Genomic DNA, 23,359 nt, shown 5'->3' with positions numbered 1-23,359 from the left:
TCGGGAGCCCGAGCGCGTCGTCGGGTGTGTTTTCTTGCCGCCGTCGGGGCGGCGGGTCACGGGCAGAGGGCAGCCCGAGGCTGCGGCGGGGATTCGCTGTGCTGGGCCTCCCTCCGCCCAGGCGCGGTTTTTTTCTTTCTTATTCGCCAGCATTTGATTGAGAGTTTGTGTTTAGGAAGCTGAAGCCCACATCAATTTTGCGTGTTATCAGTCTCAAAGACGTTGAGGCTTACGCGGGGCTTTGCCGTGCGGCCCCTGTCTGTCCTGTCTGTCTGTCTGAAGGAAAAGGGGTGGCAGCTGAAAGCCAGGCCCAGAGCCTGGAGAAACTGCAGGTCCCGACGCGTCTCTAGGCGGCCGAGGGCGGCTGTGCAGAGGCCTCGGACCCCGTGTCTCCAGCTGCCGACAGACGAGCGCGTCTGGCCTCCATCAGCCGGTCGGCTCCGTGGGGTGCGTGCTGGGCGGGTGGGGGGTGAGGCATAGGGAAGGGCCTGGACAGCGAGGCGCAGCCGGACGCAGAGCCCAACCCCGACGGCGCCCGGACTGATGAAAGGACATCGTTAACAAGTCTTTAAAGTGTTCTCGATGTTTTTTCGATGGGGAGAAAAGAAAAAAAGCCCAAGGAAAAAAACTCTGCATGAACACCAGTTAAGATCGATCGTGGGACGCGTGCACCCGTGTCGCGGGGCACCTTCGGGGAGCCTCGTACTCCTCACCGTGGTTGAGCGGCCTTCCTGGGTGACTGGTGAGCGGAGCTCGTCTCGGGGGTGTAGGTGCTCGACCTGAGCAGGTGGCCCTGCGTCTGAGGCCGCGAGGAGGAGCTCCAGGGGGTCGCTGTCCTGAACTCGTGCCGAGGAAGAGGAGCGTGTGCTGCTCCCGGGGCTGAGATCCCTCCGCTGGCTGCCAGGGACCCCGTGGGGCACTCCAAGCGCTTTTCCTCTGCGTGTGGTTCTCGCCAGGACGCACCAGTCCTGGGGCGAGGGGCGCGGGCGACGGCGCAGGGAGGCGGCCGAGGACTTCTGTCCCATTTCATCCCTTGCCTCTGAGCGGCTGAGTCTTCCCCGGGCAGGCGCACACCGAGCACACGCACACCTGAGCCTTTTCTTAAGTCTTCCTGCCACACATCACTTTTGTTTGGTTCCCAAACACGAGCAACATGTTTGCCTCCAGATTGGTTTGTTGACTTAAATTAAGAAAAACCCAGCTGGAGAAAATATCAGTGTCCAAACATTAAGCAACATGTGATATTGTGCAAAAAGTATTGCTTTTTGCCTGTTTTGATTGCCATGGCTACGAGAAGTAGATGCACTTGTGAGCATCTTGGCAGGCGGCGCCGAGCTGTGCCCTCCAGCGGGTGGGCGGGCCTTCCCTCAAGGGGCCCTGAACCTGCGCCCGCCGTCCGGAGCAGCCCCTCCCAAGAAGGAAAGGCCAGCCCCGGGCCGTCTGGGGGGATTTAGTCCATCGAGGGCCCGAGAAAGCAGGGCCGGGAGCCCTGACCGCCCTCACCGCTCACTTGATAGCCACGCAAGGTGCGTGTGGTGCGGGGCACGACCCACCAAGTGAGGGGCCCCGGGCAGGAGGCTGTGCGGCTGAGCCGAGCTCCCGGCACACATTGACGTTGACTCAGTCGGGGTAAGTCGAGGTAAATTCTGTGAAAGCCTGGAGATCCTTCCGGATAAAAGATTCCACCTTCATGTACGCCTCAAACATGAAGTCCTCGGTTCCGGGGGAGGCGGGGAACCGAACCCAGCAGCGGCCCTGGCGCCTGTGCAGCTGGAGCGCTCGCCTGGGCCCAGCACGTCCTCCGGACGCTTCCTCGGAGCTGCTACTGTCCTGAGTCCCAACACGGGGGCAGACAGGTACCCCGCAGGAGCCTCCATGTAGGGGCCCACCCGTCCGTGTGGCTTCAGCAGACTGTCCTTCGGTCGTCTGCTTGGTGCCTGTCGCGTTGCCCCCAGGTATGGAGAGTGGGACCCGGGGCACGGCCAGGGCAGCCCGTGGGCGGGAAGAGGCTGCGGCTTGCAGGCCCCCGGACCCAGCACCTGCCCCCCTCCACCGGCGCGGCAGCCCGGGGAGCCCACCCCTTTGTCACACTCGCACTCAGACCTAGTTTGGTTAGGAATTCCTGAAATGTTGTCTTCCCAGGAGTTTTGCTGTTTCCAGAACCCCAGCGATGTCCCTCACGTGGCCTCCTGCACCACAGCTTGGATCATTTTTCTTGGGAAAAGGGCTTTCGTGGCTTCGTAGGCCTTGGCTGTGACCCTCCTGCCGCGTGCAGCCTCCCCGGGGGACCCTGCCCGGGCCGCCCCAGCAAACGTGCAGGATGGCGCATGTCTGCGCTCACAGGTTACCCCCCGCCCGACACGGCCCCTGCAGAAGGTGGCAGGGCAGTGGCCGTGACCACACCGTCCATCCTACCGGCCACGTCGGAGTCTCCGGTTAGGAGTGAGGTGGATGGAAGTGGAGCCATGAGGCAGACCTGGAGCATTCTGGAACATTCTGGAGCTGGCTCCCATGGGGCCCAGAGAAGGGCTATTGGCTGGGAGTGCCCCCTGCCAGGTCCTCCTGGGAGCTGATCTGGTCGGTGGGCCCAAGAGGCCAGCAGGCCCCTGCACCCAGGTGCGCCGACAGCCTCCCGCTCTGGAGCAGGAGAGCAGCGCCTTCCCAAGACCCTGTTCACGTGGGTGGTGCTCGGGATTGCCGTCCCTGTCCTGGGGACATCCCGGCCATCCTCGGTCCCTCCCACAGGAAGCACATGGAGAGCAAGCAGCCGCCTCACCGCAGGGCCTTAGGGTGACGTTCCCACCTCTGAAGGCTTCTCCCCAGCCGAGACCCTCCATCCTTGGGGTCGCCCTTCTCCAGCCGCGCAGGGAGCGTCACCCTGGCTAGGGCTACCCCCAGGCCAGAGGGTGGTCCTGGAGTGACCCGGCCCCCAGCCCTGTGCCGTCAAGAGGTTGCAGAGACCCCATCCCTGCCCTGGCTCTGTCCCCTGAATGCATGGGCACGTCGGACACGCTGGCTCCTCCCCTCGGTCAGGACGGGTGGCCGTGTCTGCTGGTGTCCGTGGTGATCCTGAACCGGGGGAAGGAGGGTCTGTGCAAGTACGGAGGGAGCCGCCTGCGGTGCAGCTCATTCAAGGCAGGCTCTCCCCAAAAACCACAATCTGTGCTCCTCAGGGCCCCTCCCGGCCGCTGGAGGGGGGCCTGGTTGCCGATGGCCTGCAGGCGGCACGGCTGCTCCAACTTCCTGGGAAAGGCCTGCAGCAGCTCGGCTCACAGGTAAGGGTGGGGTCTGGGCACACGGTGGCAGCCCACGTGCACCGTCACTGCCGGGACTGCCACGCGTAGTGGGCTCGGGGCCGGGAAGGGGCAGCAGGGAGCGGGCGGGGCCTCTAGTCAGCTCTGCCCTGCAGGCCTCTGGTCACCCCTTGTGGCTGGATTTAGTCCAGGCCTGTGACCCTCGGTGGCGGGTCCAGGTTATCTAGGGGCCGTGGCCTGGGGTCTCCTTCCCGATTCAAGTGATCTGAGTGACCATGTGCCCGGCCAGCCCCCTGGGGACACTGCCACAGACATGGGTCTGCCCTCACCAGGGCGCCTCCCCAGCCAGGCGCAGACGCCAGCGCCAAGCCTGTGGCACTTGCCCAAGACTCCAGGGCATCCCCATGGCCGTGTTTCAGCGCAGGCCGCCACCACGGCCGGGTGGTCAGGTAGTGAGTCCGGAGCCCGTAGAAGGGCAGTGAGTGGCATTGGCAGCTCCCTGGACGTCTGCGGGATTGCTGCTGAGCCCAGCGAGTGGATGGTGGACAGTGCAGCTGACCTGGGAGCCGCCGGGACTGGCCGCCCCACAAAGGGGTCCCTCTCTCCGCCCCCTGTAGGGCTCTCCTCGGGGGCGGCGGTGCACGTGGTCCTCCCACCCTCCTCCTCCTGCCCAGCTCTTGACCAAGGCCCACGGCAGCTTGCCCCATCCCGTTAGGATGTGTCTGCTGCAACGCCACGTCCCTCCTTTGGTGGGTTTGTATCTCCCCGAGTCCCGGAAAACCTCGGGCCCCCATCCCCATGAACACCGCGTCGTGGGGCCCAGAGATGAGAGGTCCCGGCTGCACCTCCCTCTGCTCAGGTGCACAGCACCCTCGGCTCTGGTGGCATAAGCCAGCCCATCACCGAGGGGCCGGCCCCACACTGCCTTCATGGGGCTCCCCGAGAGCACGCCCCGCCCCCCAGAACCTCTCCTGGCTGTGCTCGGCCACAGATGCTCGGCTTCCCAGCCTCCTCCTCCGACAGGCAGGCTCCGGTGACTGTCGCCCGCTTCCATCGCCCCGAGCCCCTCAGTCCCCTGGCCCTTTCTCCTGGGAGGTGAGCCCGCCTGGGCCTCCCTGCAGGAGCCCAACCCTCGGAACGCTCTGGCCTCGTGCCCACAGCGGGGAGGGCCCCGAGCACCCCAGGGTAGCCAGCTCTCCACGGGCCTGGTTTCCCTGAGGATTGCTTGGCGGTTGTCTGCTCTGGGGCTGAGCAGAGCTGGGGATGGCAAGGCCCGGGCGCCTGGCCCAGCACAGCAGGTGAGGTCGCCCTCCACCTGCACCCTGACCTCCCACCATCAGCAGCTCCCCAGGGCGCTGGACCCCCGGCTCCCAGGAGCCGCCTATGCCTCAGCCTTGGGCACCGTAGGCCCCGCACCCCCCCCCAACCCTGAGAGCCCTTTCTGGCACAGACCCCCAGCTCCTGCATGCTCCCCAACCTTCCTCGAGCCCAGCAGACCCCTCGGCCCACGTTCCGCGTGCAGGTAGAGGCAGGCTGTAGCTCCAGCCCACCCTCAGGGCTGCAGGTGGACAGACCAAGGCCCCAGGGCTCCCGGGGCTTGTCTAAGGCTACCGGTGGGTGCACGGCAGGGCCAGGGTGGGCGCGAGAAGAGCCCAACACAGGCAGCAGCCGGGGTGCGGCGTCCTCCTGGACGGGGGCCCTTCCCTGCGGCTTGGGGGGATGGGGAGCGGCCGGAAGGTCCTACTGTGTGACGTGTTGAGGGGTTCCGGTCTCCCTTACCCCAAGCCGCTCCGCCCACCGCTCTAAGTGGGAGGACGGGTTCTTTCTGGAAAGAAGGAGGGGGAGGGGAGCCACCCTCAGCTTTTTAGAAAGAAAACACAGAAGGCGCAGTGCCTGCATGATGCCCGCCCGGTGCTGTGGGCACCCCCGCCCCCATGGCCCCGGCCTCTCCGAGTGTCCAGAAACCCCGTCTGGACCCCACGGGAGGGATGTGACTCCTGGTGGCCCATGGGCCTGGGCCACCAACGGGGTGGAGCCAGGCCGAAGGGACCCCGTATTCCTCAGAAAGCGAGTTCCCCGTTCGAGAGGGTGTTTGCGGGGGGCGGGGGGTATCAGTTCATGTCTGTTTGTGGAAAATCACAGGATCCGAGGGGAGGCCTGGTCTGAGGCTGGTTCCCCGTCACGGACCTGAGGGCGCGAGGGGTGGCAGGGTCACAGCTCTGATAAGATGCTGCAAAGCCGCGCTTTGAGGCCGGAGCCCGGATGCGGTGGGCAGACGCCTGTGCCCAGAGGAACAAGAGGGCCTTGGCCCCGTAAAGGGCTCTGTTGCCCACGGTTTTAACGGTTTAACTCACCGCGTTATGCACACCTGGGAGCAACGACGGGGCGGGGGGAGCAGAGCTGGGCTTGCTTGGCTCGGGGCAGGTCTCCAGCAGGTCACCCGCTGGCGGAGTGGGTGCGGGTGCCCTGGAGGATGGCGGGGGAGGGTGCTCCAGCCTGGGACGGTCTCGCCAGGACCACAGCGACAGAGGACGTGTCTGATGGGGAACCCAAAAATAGCACCCCCCCAGCATCACGTACTTCCCAGCGGGTTTCCGGATGCAGCGTGATCGAACGTTACTCTAAAACCCCGACCGTCCCAAGCTGGTCCCGGCTCCGTGAAGGGCCGGCCGGGGTGCTGGGGGGCCGGCTGGGGTGCTGGGGGGGCCGGCCGGAGAGCCTCGGGCTTCTCCCTCCAGCTCCGCAGGGCACGGGCCAGGCCCTGGCCTGCCGGGCCCTCGTCGGGGCCTCCTCGCCGGCATTTGTGTGCAGACACCCCGAGGCCAGGGCGAAGGGCACGTGCCGGCGAGACAGCGTGTGCGCAGCGAGGGGGCGTGCACAGGGCCCGCGGCCCGGAGAGCGGCAGGTGCGGCGGAGCAGGTGTGCAGCCCAGCCCTGGCCGCGGACCACCAGGCGCCCGTGAGAGAGGTGGGCTCTGGGAACGTTCGGTTCCAAACTCTGTAATCTTGTTTAAACAAACTATACGTAGTTTTATAGCAGATCACATCACACATAACACAGACAGTTACTTTGAATCTGTCCTGACCCGAAGGAAGCTGGGTGCTGTGTTCCTCCGACGGTCGCTGAAGCTTTTCCCTTTCTCTCCCCGAGAAGAGAGGGAGTTAGGACCAGTCTGACTGCAGAGGACTCACGTGTTTCATGTTCTGCGTACCCCATGGGACCCCCGACCCTTGGGAGCCCCGTTCTTTCCTGCCTGTAACCCCTGAAGAGCCGCCAAGCCACCTGCCGCCCTCCCGGGACACGCGTGCGTGGTCGTTGTCTGGGGGGCCCGCTGTGTCCCCAGCTCTAGGTTCTGAGTCCCCCAGTTCCCAAACACGCGCATCCGGGGCTCCGCACGACTGCAGCCCAGGCTGAAGGCGCTGTTCCCTCCGGGCGCCCGGCTCCCGCTCCGTCTCCAGACCCGGACGCCTCATGCCGAGCTGAGAACACACGTGTACTTAAAGCTGCCTTTTCTTCGAGATGCAGGATGACACGTCTAAATATTACAACACCAAGAGGTATGTAGCTGTCGGTTCTTTTCCATGCAAACATCTGACTCCTGAGCCAGGAAGCGATGTGACAGGTATTCCGTAGTTTCAAGCAAATTGGTCTCAGATGTAGATGAAGAGCTTTTCTCAGGGAAGGATGGAAGCTTGTCGTGGGCTCGGCCTGAGCCGCCCGGGGTGTCTCGAGTCGGCTTGTTGCTCACTGTGGGCCCCTCCTGCCCCTCCTGTCGCCCACCTCCCTCCCTGCAGCACAGGGGGTGTTCAGAGCCCCCCACTCCCAACACGGAGCCTCTGGCTTCACTCCGCCCGTGTCCATCGTGCTGGTTCCGAACTCGGCTGCCGCGGCCTCGGGGGCTGCATGCTGGGGGGACGGTGCGGTGTTTGAGCTCCGTCCTGGAGCCCCTCTAGCCGGGGGTCTGTGTCCTGCCGTGCTGCGGGAAGGCGACGGTAGCGCTCAGACATCACATATGCATGGAAGTCTATTTAGGGCTTTGTTTTTTCCTTTTTTATATATATGTATGTTTTTTTATTGGAGTTCAATTTGCCAACATATAGTATAACACCCAGTGCTCATCCCGTCAAGTGCCCCCCTCAGTGCCTATCACCCAGTCACCCCCACCCCCCTGCCCACCTCCCCTTCCACCACCCCTTGTTCGTTTCCCAGAGTTAGGGGTCACTCATGGTTTGTCTCCTTCACTGATATTTCCCACTCATTTTTCCTCCTTTCCCCTTTATTCCCTTTCACTATCTTTTAAATTCCCCGTATGGGTGAAACCATGTGATGTTTGTCCTTCTCCGACTGACTTACTTCCCTCAGCATCACACCCTCCAGGTCCATCCACGTCGAAGCACATGGTGGGTATTTGTCGTTTCTAACGGCCGAGGAATATCCCACCGTCCACATAGACCACAGCTTCTTGATCCATCATCTTTCGATGGACACCGAGGCTCCTCCCACAGTGTGGCTACTGTGGACATTGCTGCTGTGAACATTGGGGTGCAGGGGTCCCGGAGTTTCACTGCATCTGTATCTTTCGGGTGAATCCCCAGCAGTGCAATTGCTGGGTCGTAGGGCAGGTCTATTTTTACCTCTGAGGACCCTCCCCCCAGTTTCCCAGCGTGGCTGCCCCAGGTCACGTTCCCACCAGCAGTGCAGGAGGCTCCCCTTTCCCCACATCCTCGCCAACATGTGGTTTCCCATCTTGTTAATTTTCCCCGTTCTCACTGGGGTGAGGTGGGATCTCAGTGTGGTTTGGAGCTGTATTTCCCTGGTGGCCAGGGATGCGGAGCACGTTCCCATGTGCTTGGGGACCGTGTCTGTGTCTTCCTCGGTGAAAAGTCTGCTCGTGTCTTCTGCCCCTTTCATGACTGGACTGTTTGTTTCTTGGCTGTTGAGTTGAATAGGTCCTTTATGGATCTTGGATCCTAGCCCTTGATCTGATGTGTCATTTGCAAATCTCTTCTCCCATTCTGCAGGTTGTCTTGTAGTTTCGTGGACTGTTTCTTTTGTTGTGCAGAAGCTTCTTATCTTGACGAAGTCCCACCAGACTGTAGAGCGAGGTCCCCCAGTGCTTGCCTCAGCACCAGAAATCATGAGTGGTCGCACCTCCTCTTCTGTGTTTATCTGTGCATCCCAAATATTTGCAGCAGAAACATGTTAATATTTCTGATTCTAAAAGCCATGTATTTACCTGGTGAAGGGTCCCTGACAGATGTCTTAAGCGCAGCACTGGCGAGTGCAGGTTAGCCTCAAGACTGGTGCCATTTTCACCCAACCTGTCGCACCTGCTGTCGCCCTGCAGGGCAGTTGGCTGAGACCCCGGGTGAGCCCGTGGGAGCAACAGCAGGCGGTCCCTACTTAGACGGGCTGTGTGACACCAATATGAGAAAAAAAAAAAAATAGCTCGGGGCGTGCTGTCTCAGAGTAGGCGCAGTCATGGAAGAGAGGGTGTTCTGAACTAGAAAATCAAGAGGGCCTTCCTGGAGGAGGCAGGGCATGCCCTGCACCTGATATTGCTGGATGGGATGTGGAAGGCTTTTCAAGTAGAAGGAGCACTTGACAACTTAGAGCAGTGGTGGCCCGGGTGGCACTGGCCCTGCAGGAGGAAACTGGGGACCTGGAAGGCAGTGGTGATGGTCAGGTGAGGGGGCAGACACCCTCGTCGCCGTGGAGGGGTCACGTGTGGGGTCCATTCTGGGTGAAGTTCCCGATGGCAGCCAGTCAGGACAGCAGGGCGTGGCAGTCCTCAGCCTTGTGCCACAGGGGGATGCTGAGGCCCCAGGACCCTGCCCTAGTCTGCGGGAGCCCCCCGGATCTGCATAGACCGGCGTCCTCCTGCGGCTTTTCCTCCACTTTCCTGCCTCAGGATGGTGCGCTTCTCTGAACTCCTCCTCTGTCGTTGAACATCACGCAGCACCGCATGGGACAGGGAATGGTCACGCACTGGCTTCCTGGCAGGGGAGGTAATCCGTGAGGAGCCAGGCCCCAAGGAGAGTACAGGGACCTCAGCTAGCGCCCCACTGGCCTGCGGAGGTGGGGACTGCATCCCCTGCTTCCTGGGGACCCATGAGCACAGAGGGCGGGCGGGCGCCGCGCCCCGCAGAGCAGGCCCGAGCCCGCCACAGAGAAGCCTGCCGTCTCATCTCTGCATCCCGTGTTTTACATAATTAGGTAAGTCACTTAACGTCGCTGTGTCTTGTTAGAGAAGCTACTAATCCTTAGAGCTAACAGGACTAACTAATTAGTGTAAAACACTTAGAAAATATAAGAAATTCAGATGTGGAGTATAATTGGCGGGTCCTCCCGGTATTGACGCTTGCGCCATAGCCCTGACAGGGCCGTGGGCCTGGCTTCATCAGGGAGGTGTGGTTGAGGCCGAGGCCGAAGCAGGAGGGAGGACTGTCCCACGCCCCAGGGCCGCTGGCAGCACGTCCTATGCTGCTCTGCAGGTGGGACAGGGTCAGGTGAACTAGCCCCAGTGGGTTTGTCTTGCTGCCCACGACCTCGGGCTGGTGTGACTTGCAGCCCAGGGATGCACAGAGAGGGCCTGCAAGGGCCTGGGGCTCCGGTTAGTGACTCAATTAACCGACCACGGCGGGTGAGTGGCTGGGCCGCCCCAAACCTGTTTGATCCTCCACTGTCTCATCTCTGGAAAGGAGCTGAAGCCGTTGCCTCGAAGTTTCTGCAGAGAGCAGAGCCGGACATGTGAGACACCTGGCACTGAGCTGGCATTTAGCAGTTTCTACTATTTTCCCTCATTACGGGATACATGCCGGACTTCCTTCTCCGTCGGTAAGTTGCTCAGAAAAGACGTCCAAGCCCCAGACCCGACAGCACCGGCCCGAGCTCCGGGGACGCAGGCAGCAGCGGTGAGTGTGGTTCCCCGGTGGGGTTGGGAATAAAATGGTGATTGGATGTTCTCTTTGGTACGTTACTTCCTAAGGACGTACGGAGCTGTCAGCAAACCATTAATCTCTCTTTAAACCACGGTGACAATATTTACATTTAACATCAAGATGATGATTATCGGAAGAACCCCCTGGAAGCTCTCCTCACGTCTGGAAAACACAGCAGCCAGTTCGCAGAGCCACTGCCGGGGCCAGAAACAACCCGAGACGGCCCCGGAGGCCTGCAGTTACAGAGGGTGATGCCAGGTGAGACGACCGTCTGACAGCAGCTCGTCGCCTGCTGTCAGCAGAGTGGAGCCAGCTTCAAGAACAGCAGAGCCTGAGTCACACGTGGGGTGGCCACGCCTTTGGCCAACCCTGCAGGAATCTGCTTCAGACGAGCCCAACTAGGAACAGAAACTTCTGAAAAGAATTGTTTTAAATGTATTTAAAAAAAAAAAAAAAAGTTGTGCCCAAACAGTAGAGGAATCAGGGGCTAGTGGATGTGAAAAGCCTGCTTTCTGAGCATCGTCGGAACATTCTGGAAAGTCTGTCCTTTTGAGAGAGACCTCTGGGTGCCCTCCAATGCCTGGTGTATGGTCTGACGAAGCCCACTTTCCAGGCGGCGGGCCCTCCGTTTGTGCTGTAGGCCCTCTTCCTCTCCGGCCTCTTCAAAGAGCACGGTCACCAGCAGAGCGCTGACAGGTGCACTCTTCATCAAGGCGGGCAGCTGTGATCCCACAACACCCTGTGATATACTGCAGTTCCCCCCACAGGAAAGATAAGTGTCATGTCCCAAAACAATCCAGCTTTGAAGATGGGAAGCCCAAGGCCTCAGAATCTGTCCTGATCCCACTGGGGTTCTAGAATAGCCCACAAGTGCCCGTGCGTAGTAAGAGCCAACTATGGTTGATGCTCTAGGAATTCAAAGAAATGCTTCTAGAAGATATTGAAAAGAGCTCTGAGTCTGTGTGTGACTTTGGACAGTCCTATGGCTTTACCCTGTGGCGTTCCAGCTCGGCCGTCTCTTCGCCACGCACACTCCCTGGGGACTCTGACTTGCACCCAGAAACCAGGCCTGGGTGCAGGAGAGAAAACCATAGTCAGTCTGAACACCGGTCCAGCGAAAAACAAGTGCATGAATAGTGGACATTGTGCAGCTTTGAAAGTGAATAGAGCTTCGTGCTGTAACGTGGGTGCGTCCCAGATACAGGGTGAGAAGTCAACAAAGCAGAGTGCAGGGGGTTGCACTAATTCTGTAAAGATCACAAACCAGCCTTTAAAAAAAAAAAAAGATTTTATTTATTTATTCATGAGAGACCCAGAGAGAGAGGCAGAGACACAGGCAGAGGGAGAAGCAGGCTCCATGCAGGGAGCCCGATGCAGGACTTGATCCCAGGACCCCAGGGTCACACCCTGAGCCGAAGGCAGACGCTCAACCACTGAGCCACCCAGGCGTCCCAAACAAGCATTTTTTAATTAAGTTTTTTTTTTTTAATTCAGCTGCAGTGTAGTTAAAGTACGGTGCTGTATCAGGATCAGGTGTACGATACAGTGATCGGACAGCTCTGTACGTCACCCAGTGCCCATCAGGACACGCGTGCCCTTCGCCCCATCACCTGTTCCCCCAACCCCACCTCCTCCCCTCTGGCAACCAACAGTTTCTCCTCTAGAGTTAGGAGTCTGTTTCTTAGTGCCTCTCTCTTTTTTTTTTCCTTTGCTCCTCTATTTCTTAAATTCCACATAGGAGGGAATTCATACGGCATTTGTCTATGTCTGACTTCTCTCACTCAGCATCGTTCTCTCTAGATCCATCCATGTTGTTGCAGAGGGCAAGATTTCATTCTTTCTCATGGCTGAGCAATAGTCTGTTACGTACACGCCACATCTTCATCCATCCATCCGTGGATGGACTCTAGGGCTGCTTCCAGATCCTGGTGGCTGGGGACGCTGCTGCTGTAAACACTGGGGTGCAGGTACCCGTGCGAATTTGTGTGTCTGCATCCTTTGGGTAAATACCCAGTAGTGCGGTTGCTGGATCCTACAGTAGTTCTTTTAACTTTTTGAGGAAACTCCATGCCATTTTCCACAGCGGCTGCCCCAGTTTGCATTCCCACCAGCAGTGTAGGAGGGGGGTTCCTGTTCTCCACATCCTCGCCAACACTTGTTTCTGTGACTCCAGCCATCCTGACAGGCGTGAGGTGGTATCTCACTGTGAGTTTGCTTTGCATTTCCCCGATGACGAGGGACGTGTCTGTTGGCACCTGTGTGTCCTCTTTGCAGAAATGTCTGTTCGTGCCTTCTGCCCATTGTTAGTTGGATTATTTGGTTTTTGGGTATTGAATTGTATGAGTTTCTTATATATTTTGGGTTCTGGCCCTTTATCAGAATCATTACTTGCAAATATCTTCTCCCGTTCAGTAGATTGCTCTTTAGTTTTGTTGGTTGTTTCCTTTCCCGCACAGAAACTTTTTATTTTGATGTAGTATCAATAATTTTCGCTTTTGTTTCTCTTGCCTTGGGAGATGTGTCTATTTTGAGTTTATTGGTGTGTGTGTCTGTATAGGAAAGTGGTCCGGTGTCGTTCTTCTGCACGTAGCGTGTCCAGTTTCTCCAGCTCCATTTGTGGAAGAGACGGTCCCATTCCCATTGCATATTCATCCCTCCTTTGTCAAAGATTAATTGATCATATAATTGTGGGTTTTCCTCTGCTCCTATTCTGTTCCATTGACCTGTGTTTGTATTTTTGTGCCAGTACCATACGGTTTTGATGACTACAGCTTTATAATCTAACTTAAAGCCTGGGATTGTGATACATCTACTCCTGTTTTTCTTTTTCAAGATTGCTTTGGCTAATGAGTCTTTTGTGAACATGCAAATTTGGGGATTATTTGCTCTAGCTTTATTTCAACATGCTGTTGGTATTTTGGTAGGAATCGCATTAAATCTGTAGATTTCTGTGGGTGGTGTAGACATTTTAACAATATTTGTTCTTCCCATCCATGAGCATGAAAGGTCTTTCCATTTCTTTGTGTCATCTTCAATTTCTTTCATCAGCGTTTTATAGTTTTCAGAGTACAGGTCTTTCACTTCTTTGGTTAACTTATTCCTAAAATATTTTATTGTTTTTGGTGCAGTTGTAAATGGGATTGTTTTCTTAATTTCCCTTTCTGCTGCTTGATTTTGTATCCTGTGACTTTACTGAATTCATATATCAGTTCTAGTAGTTTTTTGGTGGTCTTTAGGGTTTTCTATATAGAGTATCATGTCCTCTGCAAATAGTGAGTTTTACTTCTTCTTTACCAATTTGGATGCCTTTTATTTCTTTTTGTTGTCTGACTGCTGTGGCTAGGCCTTCCTACTACTGTGCTCAATAAAAGTCAAGCCTCAATGGATATATAATTCTTGAAATATATACATACACAATCACCTATACATATACATATATATAAACATGCACACATACATAATACAACCTTTTCTTTAAAAAAAAATTTTTTATTTATGTGTTTATTCATGAGAGACCCAGAGAGAGAGAGAGACAGGCAGAGGGAGAAGGAGGCTCCCTGTGGGGATCTGATGCAGGACTTGATCCCAGGACCCAGGGATCATGCCCTGAGCCAAAGGCAGACACTCAACCACTGAGCCACCCAGACATCCCTAGAACCTTGTCAAGGGCAAGGAAATGATAAATACAAAATTTAAGTTGTTGCCTCTGGGGCAGAGATGGGAAGGTGGAATACTGTAGAAAATGTAGATATTCAACCACACGGTCCCATATTGTTCCACTTCCTAGGCGGGGTTGTAGATTCACTAGTGTCCTTATAATATTTCACAACATAGGTATTATCACATTGGCTTCTTTGCATCAAATATCCCATAATTTGAACATTGTAAGCAGGTGATTGGAGACCATGATTCAGCGCAGCCATGTGCCCCTTTCTGCTCAGATTCTTGGGTGGTGAGTGACTCTAGAACTGGTTCACGCTGACCCCCCCCTTGAACTACTGTTGTGGTAGGGGGTTCCTTCTGGTTCAGCAGGCTGGGAGAGTCCCCCCCACACACACACCTGCATCACAGGGACATGGGCAGTGGGTGGAAACCACACCTGGGGGAACATTAAAAGATGAGTTTACCAAGAGTGGTCATTCAGATGTGTGTTTGCTGGCATTTTCTCAAAAATGAATGAAGTAGGGGTGCCTGGGTGGCCCAGTCCATTAAGTGTCTGCCATTAGTTCAGGTCATGATCCCAGGGTCCTGCTCAGCAGGGAGTCCACGTCTCCCTTTGCCTCTCCCCCTGCTCATTCTCTCTCTCTCTCTCTCTCTCTCAAATAAATAAAATCTTAAGAATAAATAAAAATAAAAATAAATGAAGTAAGCCTGTCCTTGAAAGGAGAACAAATGACCATATTTATTGCCAGTGATAAAAATTTGTTTTTAGGGAGCACCTGGGGTGGCTCAGTTGATCAAGTGCCTGATGCTTGATTTTGGCTCAGGTTGTGTTCTCATGGTCATGACCTCTGGGGTCATGATCTCATGGTCATGAGATCAAGCACCACATCAGGCTCCACACTCAGCGAGGAGTCTGCTTTTCTCTCCTTCCTATCCCCTTCTCTTCATGCCCCCACCCCCGCTTGTGCGCTCTCTCTCTCTCTCTCTCTCAAATAAATAAATCTTTTTAAAAAATTTGTTTTTGAACAAATTTTTGAGAACTTATGTCTATCACTATGAGCTTTACAGCTTATGAATAGATTTTTCTAATGGGACTGTGATACAAATAGGACTTTTTAGTATCACGTAATGAAACGTGTCAACATTTGGAAGATCTGCCTCACTCAGGGAACCAGTATTTCCAAATGACCAGAACCGCATGCTGGTCCAGAACCTTTCACTGACTGGTTTCAGACTCCGCGCCGTCGCCAAACTCCAAGAAACTGCCCACTTGTGCAGTTTGGCCGTAGGATCAAAGAAGATGCACAGTTTTCGGAAAAAGCTGATACAATGCTCCCCTGTTTTGACCACGTGTCCTTTCGCACGCGTTAAGGTGAGCCGAGCCCCCGTTCTGACGGAGAAGGGTGGGGATGGGGCCGAGGGGCCCCTGGACTCCAGAATCCCGTTCGGAAGCGACATCCAAAGAAGCGACTCTGTGGTTGGGCCCTGGAGCTTATTTCTCAATTAAAATGATCTGCCGGGAGGATATTCCTCTCCCTCTCCCACTTCCTGTGCTCTGACCTCCCCAAGCACCGGCCTAGGGCAGGGATGGCACCCACGTCACCACTCAGCTGCTCTAAGGGGTGAGTCCGAGATACGGCCGGCTTCCAGGCCGGCTTCCAAGCCAGCTTCTGTCCTTTCACGTGACGGTTAAAACACCACCGCTCAAAACGAAATAGATTTTTAAAAGAACCTGAGTTGCAGATGGACGGAGCCTTCAACATCCTGATGCTTCCTGGGCGGGGGCGGGGGCGGGGGTAGAAACCGGCAGCCGGTGCTTCTGGTTTTCTCGCTTTGTGTTCATGAGTGGTTTTGAACCAGCCCCCCTTAAAAATGTATCATTGTTAGAAAATAAGCCGAGAAACGAGGGATAGTAATTTAGTACTAGGAAGTTAATTCTGGGGACCTCTGACCTCCCCGCCGTCACGTGACTATTGATTTTCAATACCGTGAGGTGGCGTGCCCCCCTAAGCGTGGGGTTCAGCAGATTCCAAACACTTTCTCCCTTATCAGTCGAGTCCCTGAGTACTTGAGCATTAAGACAACAAATGTCCACAGTTAACGGCGTGTCACATGGCAGCTGGGTGGACGTGCCAATTTTCTAATGAAGTCGGGTTGTTGGCAAACACACCAGTCATCATATATTGAAGGAGGCCTTCTTTTGTGTATTTCCAACACTCTTGAGTGCTTCGAAAGATACCAGTTACATCATTGTCTAAGGGCCGGGCACCGGGGGGGAACCATCCACTCGCCGCCAAGACAAAAAAGCAAGCAAATCCGGAGTTAAAAGCAAGATGGGGCTGGGTTGCGAAGAAGTGTCAGAAATATTTTCTTCCAGTTGTGCTCGATGGAGGATGTACCCTGAGTAGAAACAGTGGCTCTGACCCCCTCGCTGCTTCTGCAAAAAGAGGCATGTTGGTAATTAATTCCTCGCTCCCAACCTCGCTGGCTTTCTATGGGGGAGAATCGGTATCATTTTTCTTAATATTGAAGAAATGAAAACAGTCGATGCCTTTTGGGTCCAAACCAGCGTGTGGCTGGGCTGTCAGTCATCGGCCCTGGTGTGTCAACCTGGCGAGCCGACGGGGAGCCCAGACCCCCGAGTCCCTCGGACAGCCTGATCCCTTTACACCACGCGCGCACTTGCCCTGCCCTCCTCCCCCTACCGGTCATAAATTATGGTTGCCATCTTGTATTGATTATTGAAAATGTTATGTCCATGGGAAGAAAATGCCATTGCTTTAAATATCAACATGACTAGGGATCTTAAAGTTGTGTTTTTTTTTTTTTTTTTTACACAGACGCGTGTGATAAAAAAAAATTTTTTAAGCGATCGAAAGGAGTGATGGGGAGCCAGAATGATTAAATAACAAAAAAAAAAAAAAAAATCAATCCTCCGTTTGGTCTGGCCAGACCGGCGTTTCTCGGCTCAGGTAAGTAGTTTAAAGTCAGACGCGTCTCACACACTGGACTTTTTACAGGAATGGAGAAATTTATAATGAAATTCAACAAGGAAACTGGAAAAACAGCCAAATTGGTGCAGCAAAGTGGTTAATAGGATCATTAGCCTACTCGCTGTATTTTTTTGGACATTGTGTGCCTGTACCGTGGTGCTCGAGACCAGATTGCAGGAACAGGCTGACAGTTACTAGCTAACTCAGCAGTGCTGGGTACAAACTGCCATCTTCCTGTGGATTTACAGCTGCCACTTCTGCTACTTCAATTAGTTCTATAGCACACAGATGTTGCTTAAATGTTGCTGCTAATGATACTGCAATAAGCGTAAGATTCATGCCATATTTTGAGGCACGTAAATTTCTCAAGTGGCACAATTAAAGTGGAAATATTAGGTGGGGAGAACTTGGCAGTCTCTCCTACTTGGAAGGCGCACCCGCTATGCAATAATGGGTCAAACATTCATTCAAGTTTTACTGCTGTTCCGAGTTTTTAAAAGACTTTTCACAGTTGAATGCAAAGTAGTAAAAACCAGGGTATTAGGAAATGAGAATGCAGTTCTGTTATTCAGACATGACTTTTAATTTCAAATTGGAATCACATGCTCACTTTTCTGGATGTGACCAAAGGGAAAAAAGGCACAGGCTGAAGAGATTTCGTCTTGAAGGTTAAAAGTCCTGAGCGCAGAGGAATTCGCCGCAGCGCCCTCGGAGCTGCCGGCGACTCGGGGGTGCCCCGCGGTCCCCCCCCCACACACACACACACACAGCCAGAGAAGCAGCGCTGGTCACTGAGCAGAGCCGCCCTGGCCCCAGCCATCTGCTCCACCTCCAAGCTCTCGGGACGCACATGCGTGTACAGCTGCTTGCGTGCAGCCACGCACACACGCAGGGTCCCGGGGTGCGTGGCCTCCCATGCGGGCCGACACGGAGCGGTGCAGGGGCTGCGGGCCTGCCTGGAAGCTTGGCTGGACCATCTCCCGGCCCTGGTAGCCCTTTGTCATCCCTGCCTGTCGCCAAACTTTCTTTTCCATGACAAAGCTCTCCTTTGGCAAAGAGCTGCTCTCTGGTTATCAAACACGCTTTTGATTTCCCAGCACTCTGACTCCGGAGGCCCCCAGTAGGCCCCCAGTAGGCCCCCATGCTTCCCGAGTCTTTGTGCCTCTTGACCCCACCCGGTCCTGGCTTACTGATTTGAACTGCCTGGGAAGTGGCTCCATGGCACTTCATCACCATCCTCTGCTCCCGCCACCCGCGTTGCTGGGATTCGAGGCCACGCGTGGCTCCCGGGCTCGCGGCTCTGCCTGAGGACGGGCACAGCCAGCCCTGCCCGGGCCTCTCTGCCACTCAGGGATGAATTCCGTCCCAGCGGCAAAGGCTGCCGGCACTCGGTGTTTCTGCCCGAGTCGTCCCGTAGCGCTTGCCACATACTCGCTCTCCCCCTAACCGATGCCGACCGTTGGGTGCGGCCTCCCCTAGACAAGCCTGGGTCTCCGGGTGGCTTCAGATCCGGTCCACGGCTCAGCATCTTGCTCTCTCTCCACACCTCCTTCCCTCCCTCTTTCCCCTCGCCCACTGCTCTGTACCTATAGCCCTCGGATTATTTACAGCAAATCTTACAGATGTCAGTATTGTCTTGTTCTAAAGCAAAAAGGACAATGAGTTCCCGCTGACCCCAGTACAATGGATCTCGCTGGAGCACAATATGTATTTTATACTGGCAGTGAAAAGCCTACATGTAATTGAGAGCAGGAGAGAAATGTCACTGTAGCATTTTTGTTGACACTGCACTCTGCGGAGGGAAGCCCGGGGCCTGGCGGGCAGGGGCTGCGGTGGCCGAGCACCTCCCCGGGAGCTGGGAATTTAGCAGGGGAGAGGTGGTGGAAATTAATCTGTTCAGCTTTTCCACCTAATGAACTATTCCCAGGACCGAAGGGCCACGCGCAGTCCCTGCCTCTGCTCCCCATTCCCGCGGACAGACCCGGAATCGGAGCCCATCTGCTAACTCGGATCTGTTTTTCCAGCTCTTTATCGTCTTCCATAATGCTTAATGTACTGTTTGTATATGTTGTCCTTGCACTATATTTGATGTGCTCTCGTATATTTTATTCATCTCTGGCTTTCGACGAAGGCAAGCTCCCAGCAAAACTGAGAATCATTATTTGCCGCCATCAATCAAGTGTCTACACAGTTGGGACCTCCTGGGACAGACTTGATTTTAAGCATAAAATGGAACTCTTGCTCTTTGGGGCCGTTTCATTCTGTCCCCGGTCTGTGTCGCGATGTGTGGACGCTGGGGTGTTGGCCTGTCTGTGGGGGCAGCAGCCGCACCACAGCTTCCTTCTCCCTCAGACCGTTCTAGCCCCCCCCCCCCCCCCCCGCCCAGAGCTGAGCAGCTGGAGCTCTCCAGCTTCTTGGGGTATAAAGAGGAAAAAGGGGAAGTCTGTTGGGGGGTAAATGATAGACACCGAGGAGGCAGGCTGGCGAGCTCACCTGCGTCACTCGGGGAGAGAGGGAGTGTGTGTTAGGGCTCAAGCCCCAGGGTGCCTGAACCACGGTCATGGTCCACGTAACCCTCCTCCCCATAGTCAAGATGGTGCAGGAGCCGGGGGTGGAGACACTGAGCTCCGTGCTGAGGCTCCAGCCCTTTCCCAGGCACCAAAGACACATCCAGAACCTTCTGACCCTGGGAAGGGAGGGTCCAGGCTGGATGAGACTGCAGGGATGCAGTCTGGGCCTGGTTTTCCTGCTGGCTTCTTGCAGCCAGTGCTCCCCATTCTGGGTGTCTCTTGGCCCCTTGCGTCGGTGGCGTGCCATCCTCGCCACCTCGCCGTGCTGTCCGAGGTGGAGTTTACGCAGACACACCTCTCCTCCAGGGCTGGCCTTGTGTCCCGGAGCAGCTGCTGCTCCCCGGGCTCTGCGCTCCACATGGCTGGAGCGATGCCGGGAGTGGCCCTGGGGAGGCAAACCCGAGTTCCCTCCGATGGGGCACCTGGGCTGGGCTGTTGTCCACGGGCAGAGTGGGGTCCGTGCATGTCTGTTGTCTGCTCGTCGGGACGCCGGTGCTACTTCCAGGTTCGGGTGAAGGGGACATGGAGGTGAAGCAGAGGGATGACAAAGGCCTCGTCTTCCCCTGGTAGCAGGTATTTAGCAGATGGGGAAATATTAGCAGATGGGAAAATCAGCAGATACATTCAGCTCAAGATGCAAATTTAAAAGCCGCCAATGCCTGTACTAAATATTTACACGGAACATGTCCACTCCATCAGCCGCTTTCTATTTTTGATGAGCACATACAACTGCCCTTATTACAAAGTCCTGTAAAAATTGAGGGAAGGATATTTCACCCAGGAGGAGGAATTCAGTGTGAACTACATTTCAGCATTAAAATAGAAGTAAATTTCCCAATTCCTGTCAACTGTCAGACTTGTGTTGTAAGTCCTTTCGTGAGTAAGCTTTAATATCAATTAACGAGTACTCCGAAAGAAATGTTTTTTTCTCCTAGATATCTCCTATTAAAACTTCTATAGAGAAGGAGCCTTTTAAAAATGCATTCCAACTGTGTGATCATTTTCAATGCAAAAAAAAACAAAACAAAACAAAAGTCCCACCTGGGCAGCAAGCAGCCTTCTCTGTGACCACGGGGTCCTGGCCCAACCAGGTCGTCTTGCTGGACAGTCTGTGTTAAAATCATAGCAACACGTCACACCTGCGTAGAACTGTACCAGTGCTTTGACATGTTTCCTCAATCCTCCAGGGCTGTAAGGTGAGGACTCTTCCACCCATATACCGCAGGAAAACTGAGGTCTGCATTTAAAACATGCCAAGATTCTAGCAGTGGGGGGAGCTCGAGTCAGCCCCTGCCAGGGGACTCATTCAAGGTTTTCCCCAAGGGAATTGAACTGGGCACTTTTCAAAGTCACATCCGTCCACAGGACTCAGCAGTTACTATCTTATACACCAGTTCATTCATTCATCCTTCCAACGAGGGCTTGAGCATCCACCATGGGCCAGGCACTGTTCTAGGCTCTCAGGAGGTAACTGAGCAGGACAGGTGTGTCCCTGCCCCATGGGGTTTAATTCTAGTGGAGAAAGTCCGAAGAGGAAAGTGAAATCGTTTCAAATCACAGAGTGCTGTGGAGGTAGAGCAGGGAGTGGTGTTCAGCAGGTGATGAAATCTGCCTGTCTCCAGAGACACCCCTCGCCTCCAGAATGAATGACCCCACCGTCCATCTAAGGGCTGCATCTGCTGGTGTGGAGTTGGTCACCCTGATTCAATGGAGAGACCCAAGTACTTGAAACACTGGTGCTTTTTTTCCAACACTCAGACATTACGACAACCTAGAACCTGCCCACATCATCTCCATGGAAAGATGCTAAGCTGCTATGTGATTTCAGTCCCCGATTGATTCTGCTCATCTGTTTACAGCGTGGGTTCCAGTGCTTCTGCTTCTGCAGCCTCTGCTGTGAGGGCCCGTGTGGCAGGTGGGAGGAGGTCAGGCAAAGCACAGCCCTCTTAGGAGCCCAGAGCCTGAAAGAGTGAGGCTCCTTGCAGACCGGGGGGCCAGAAGATGGGTGATAGCCCACAGACCTCCCCAGCTCGCTCTGCTCCTGGGTGGCTTGCTGTCACCCGGCTCTCCCTGACCCTGTTGACTGTTGGAGCAGTTTTCCCACAGCGAGGGCGGGGGGGACTATTTTTACAGCGAAGCCACATGTAGTAAAGATTTTAATAAAGCAGATTTGAGTATTAATAATCCTTATGCTAAAACCTGAAAAAATACAAGAAAAATACTTATAAACCAACACCTTTTGTGAACATAGGTGCAAAAAATTTTTCTCAGAAAATAGTAGCAATGAAAACCAAGCAATGACAAACTCTCCGGAATGCAAGGTTGGCTTAGTGTCAGAAATCGGTATACTTTGCATTATTGACAGAATAAAAGGAAACAATAGAAGAGATCAGCTCAGGAGACACAGAAAAATCACTTGAAAAAAAAATCAACATGCAAGGAAGGAATAAAAAGGAGATTTCTCATCTGATGAAAAGCTTCTATGAAGAGTACACAGTTCACTGCTTAAAGGTGAAATGTTAAATGTTTTCTCCCCTAAGATGAGGAGTGAGGCAATACATCTGCTCTATTGCTATTCAACATTTATCTTAAATGCCAGCCTGTGCAGTGAAACAAGGAAAACCAAATTCATAAAGATCGGAAAGAAGTAAAACTACCCGTGTTGGCAGATAGCTTGAATGTATACATAGGAAATCCCAATGAATCAACAAGTAGAAACTGTAAAAATGTGGAGTTAGCAAGGTCACCGATATAAGGCCAATATGCAAATATCAATGGTATTTCTATAAATTAGCAACAAATATGGAAACAACTGGAAAACTCAAAAGCCATACTATTCATAATAACATCAAAAACAAAACACTTAGATTTAATGAATGGCATGCAAGACCTCTTTCCTTGAGAACCACAAAATCTCTCTTAGTGAAAGTAGAGGCCTAAATGAATATCCTTTGTTTCTGGATTGGAAAACCCTTATGGTTAAGGTGTCAATTCTCCAAAAATTGATCAAAAAATTCAAAGCTATTCCAATTATAACCCCGGTAGACTTTTATAAAAGTTGGCTGTTTTTAAAATCGTGTCTGGAAGTACAAAGAACCTAAGGGGTCAGAATAATCTTGAAAAAAAAAAAAAAAAAAGGAAGGAATGCCAGAAGATTTTAGCAGGTATATTCATAATAACCAGAAATCAGAAACAACCTAAAAAGCACCCAACAAGAGAATGGATGAAAAAAAAGGATGAGTGTGTAGTGTGGCCATACAATGGGATATCACTCAGCAATAAAAATGAACCTACCATGTCGGTGGGTGATAGAAAAACAATCCACGAGGCTGGTTTCCTGGAGCAGGTGGGCTTACCTGGGAAGGGGCAGGAGAGAGCTTCATGGGGTGGTGAAAAGTCTGTATCTTCATGAGGATGCAGGTTAATGAATGTATCACTCGTCAACCATGTACAGTTAAGATTTGTGCGTCTCAAAGTATGTACCTTTTACCTGAGAGGGTTGTCGTGGGGAGAAGGGGGTGTAGGTGATGGATGTGGAAGCCGGATCATAGGTGAATGGGGCTCGTCGTGCTATTCTGCTCACTTTATAGACGTTTGAAATTGTCCATAAGAAAACATTGACTTGTAGCATAAAAAGATGCGAGATCAAACATTCTAATCAGGTCTCATTTTAAATTCAAAACTTAATGTGCTTTTTGCAAAATGTTTTTATTCTCAAAGTCGCTGTTCTGTATCTGGTGAGCTGAGCTGAGTGTCTTTGGGTTTTCATCTCAGAGCCGGTTGGGGAACGGTCGCTCTCCTTTGCCAGGAACCTCCGAACCGAGGTGGTGTCTGGAAATGATTTGGGAGGTAATCTTCTTAAAGATTTTTTTAAACCTCGGTGTTTCCTGATCTCTCTCTCAGAGGCAGTAGCAATCTCTCCCCTGCGTTTGTTAAGC

At 54.0% G+C, this 23,359-nt stretch overlaps 1 long non-coding RNA gene across 8 annotated transcripts in view; it reads left to right on the top strand.

Moving 5' to 3' along the window:
- Window positions 1-8,152: 8,152 nt before the first annotated feature.
- The window catches only part of LOC144300929 (uncharacterized), a 51,224-nt gene continuing 36,017 nt past the window's right edge, over window positions 8,153-23,359 (top strand). For 3 of the 8 annotated variants that reach the window (XR_013367665.1, XR_013367661.1, XR_013367666.1), the window contains exons 1-3: window positions 8,154-9,470; window positions 9,956-10,091; window positions 16,699-16,830. This is a non-coding gene — a long non-coding RNA (uncharacterized LOC144300929). Of the gene's footprint in view, window positions 9,471-9,955; window positions 10,092-16,698; window positions 16,831-21,423; window positions 23,271-23,359 lie in introns of those variants that run through there. The other 5 variants (XR_013367662.1, XR_013367660.1, XR_013367663.1 and 2 more) reach the window with 3 other exon arrangements.

This window comes from Canis aureus, chromosome 29 (genome assembly GCF_053574225.1).
Source record: "Canis aureus isolate CA01 chromosome 29, VMU_Caureus_v.1.0, whole genome shotgun sequence".
Classification (NCBI taxonomy): Eukaryota; Metazoa; Chordata; class Mammalia; order Carnivora; family Canidae; genus Canis; species Canis aureus.
This window is presented reverse-complemented; position numbering and strand designations above follow the sequence as displayed.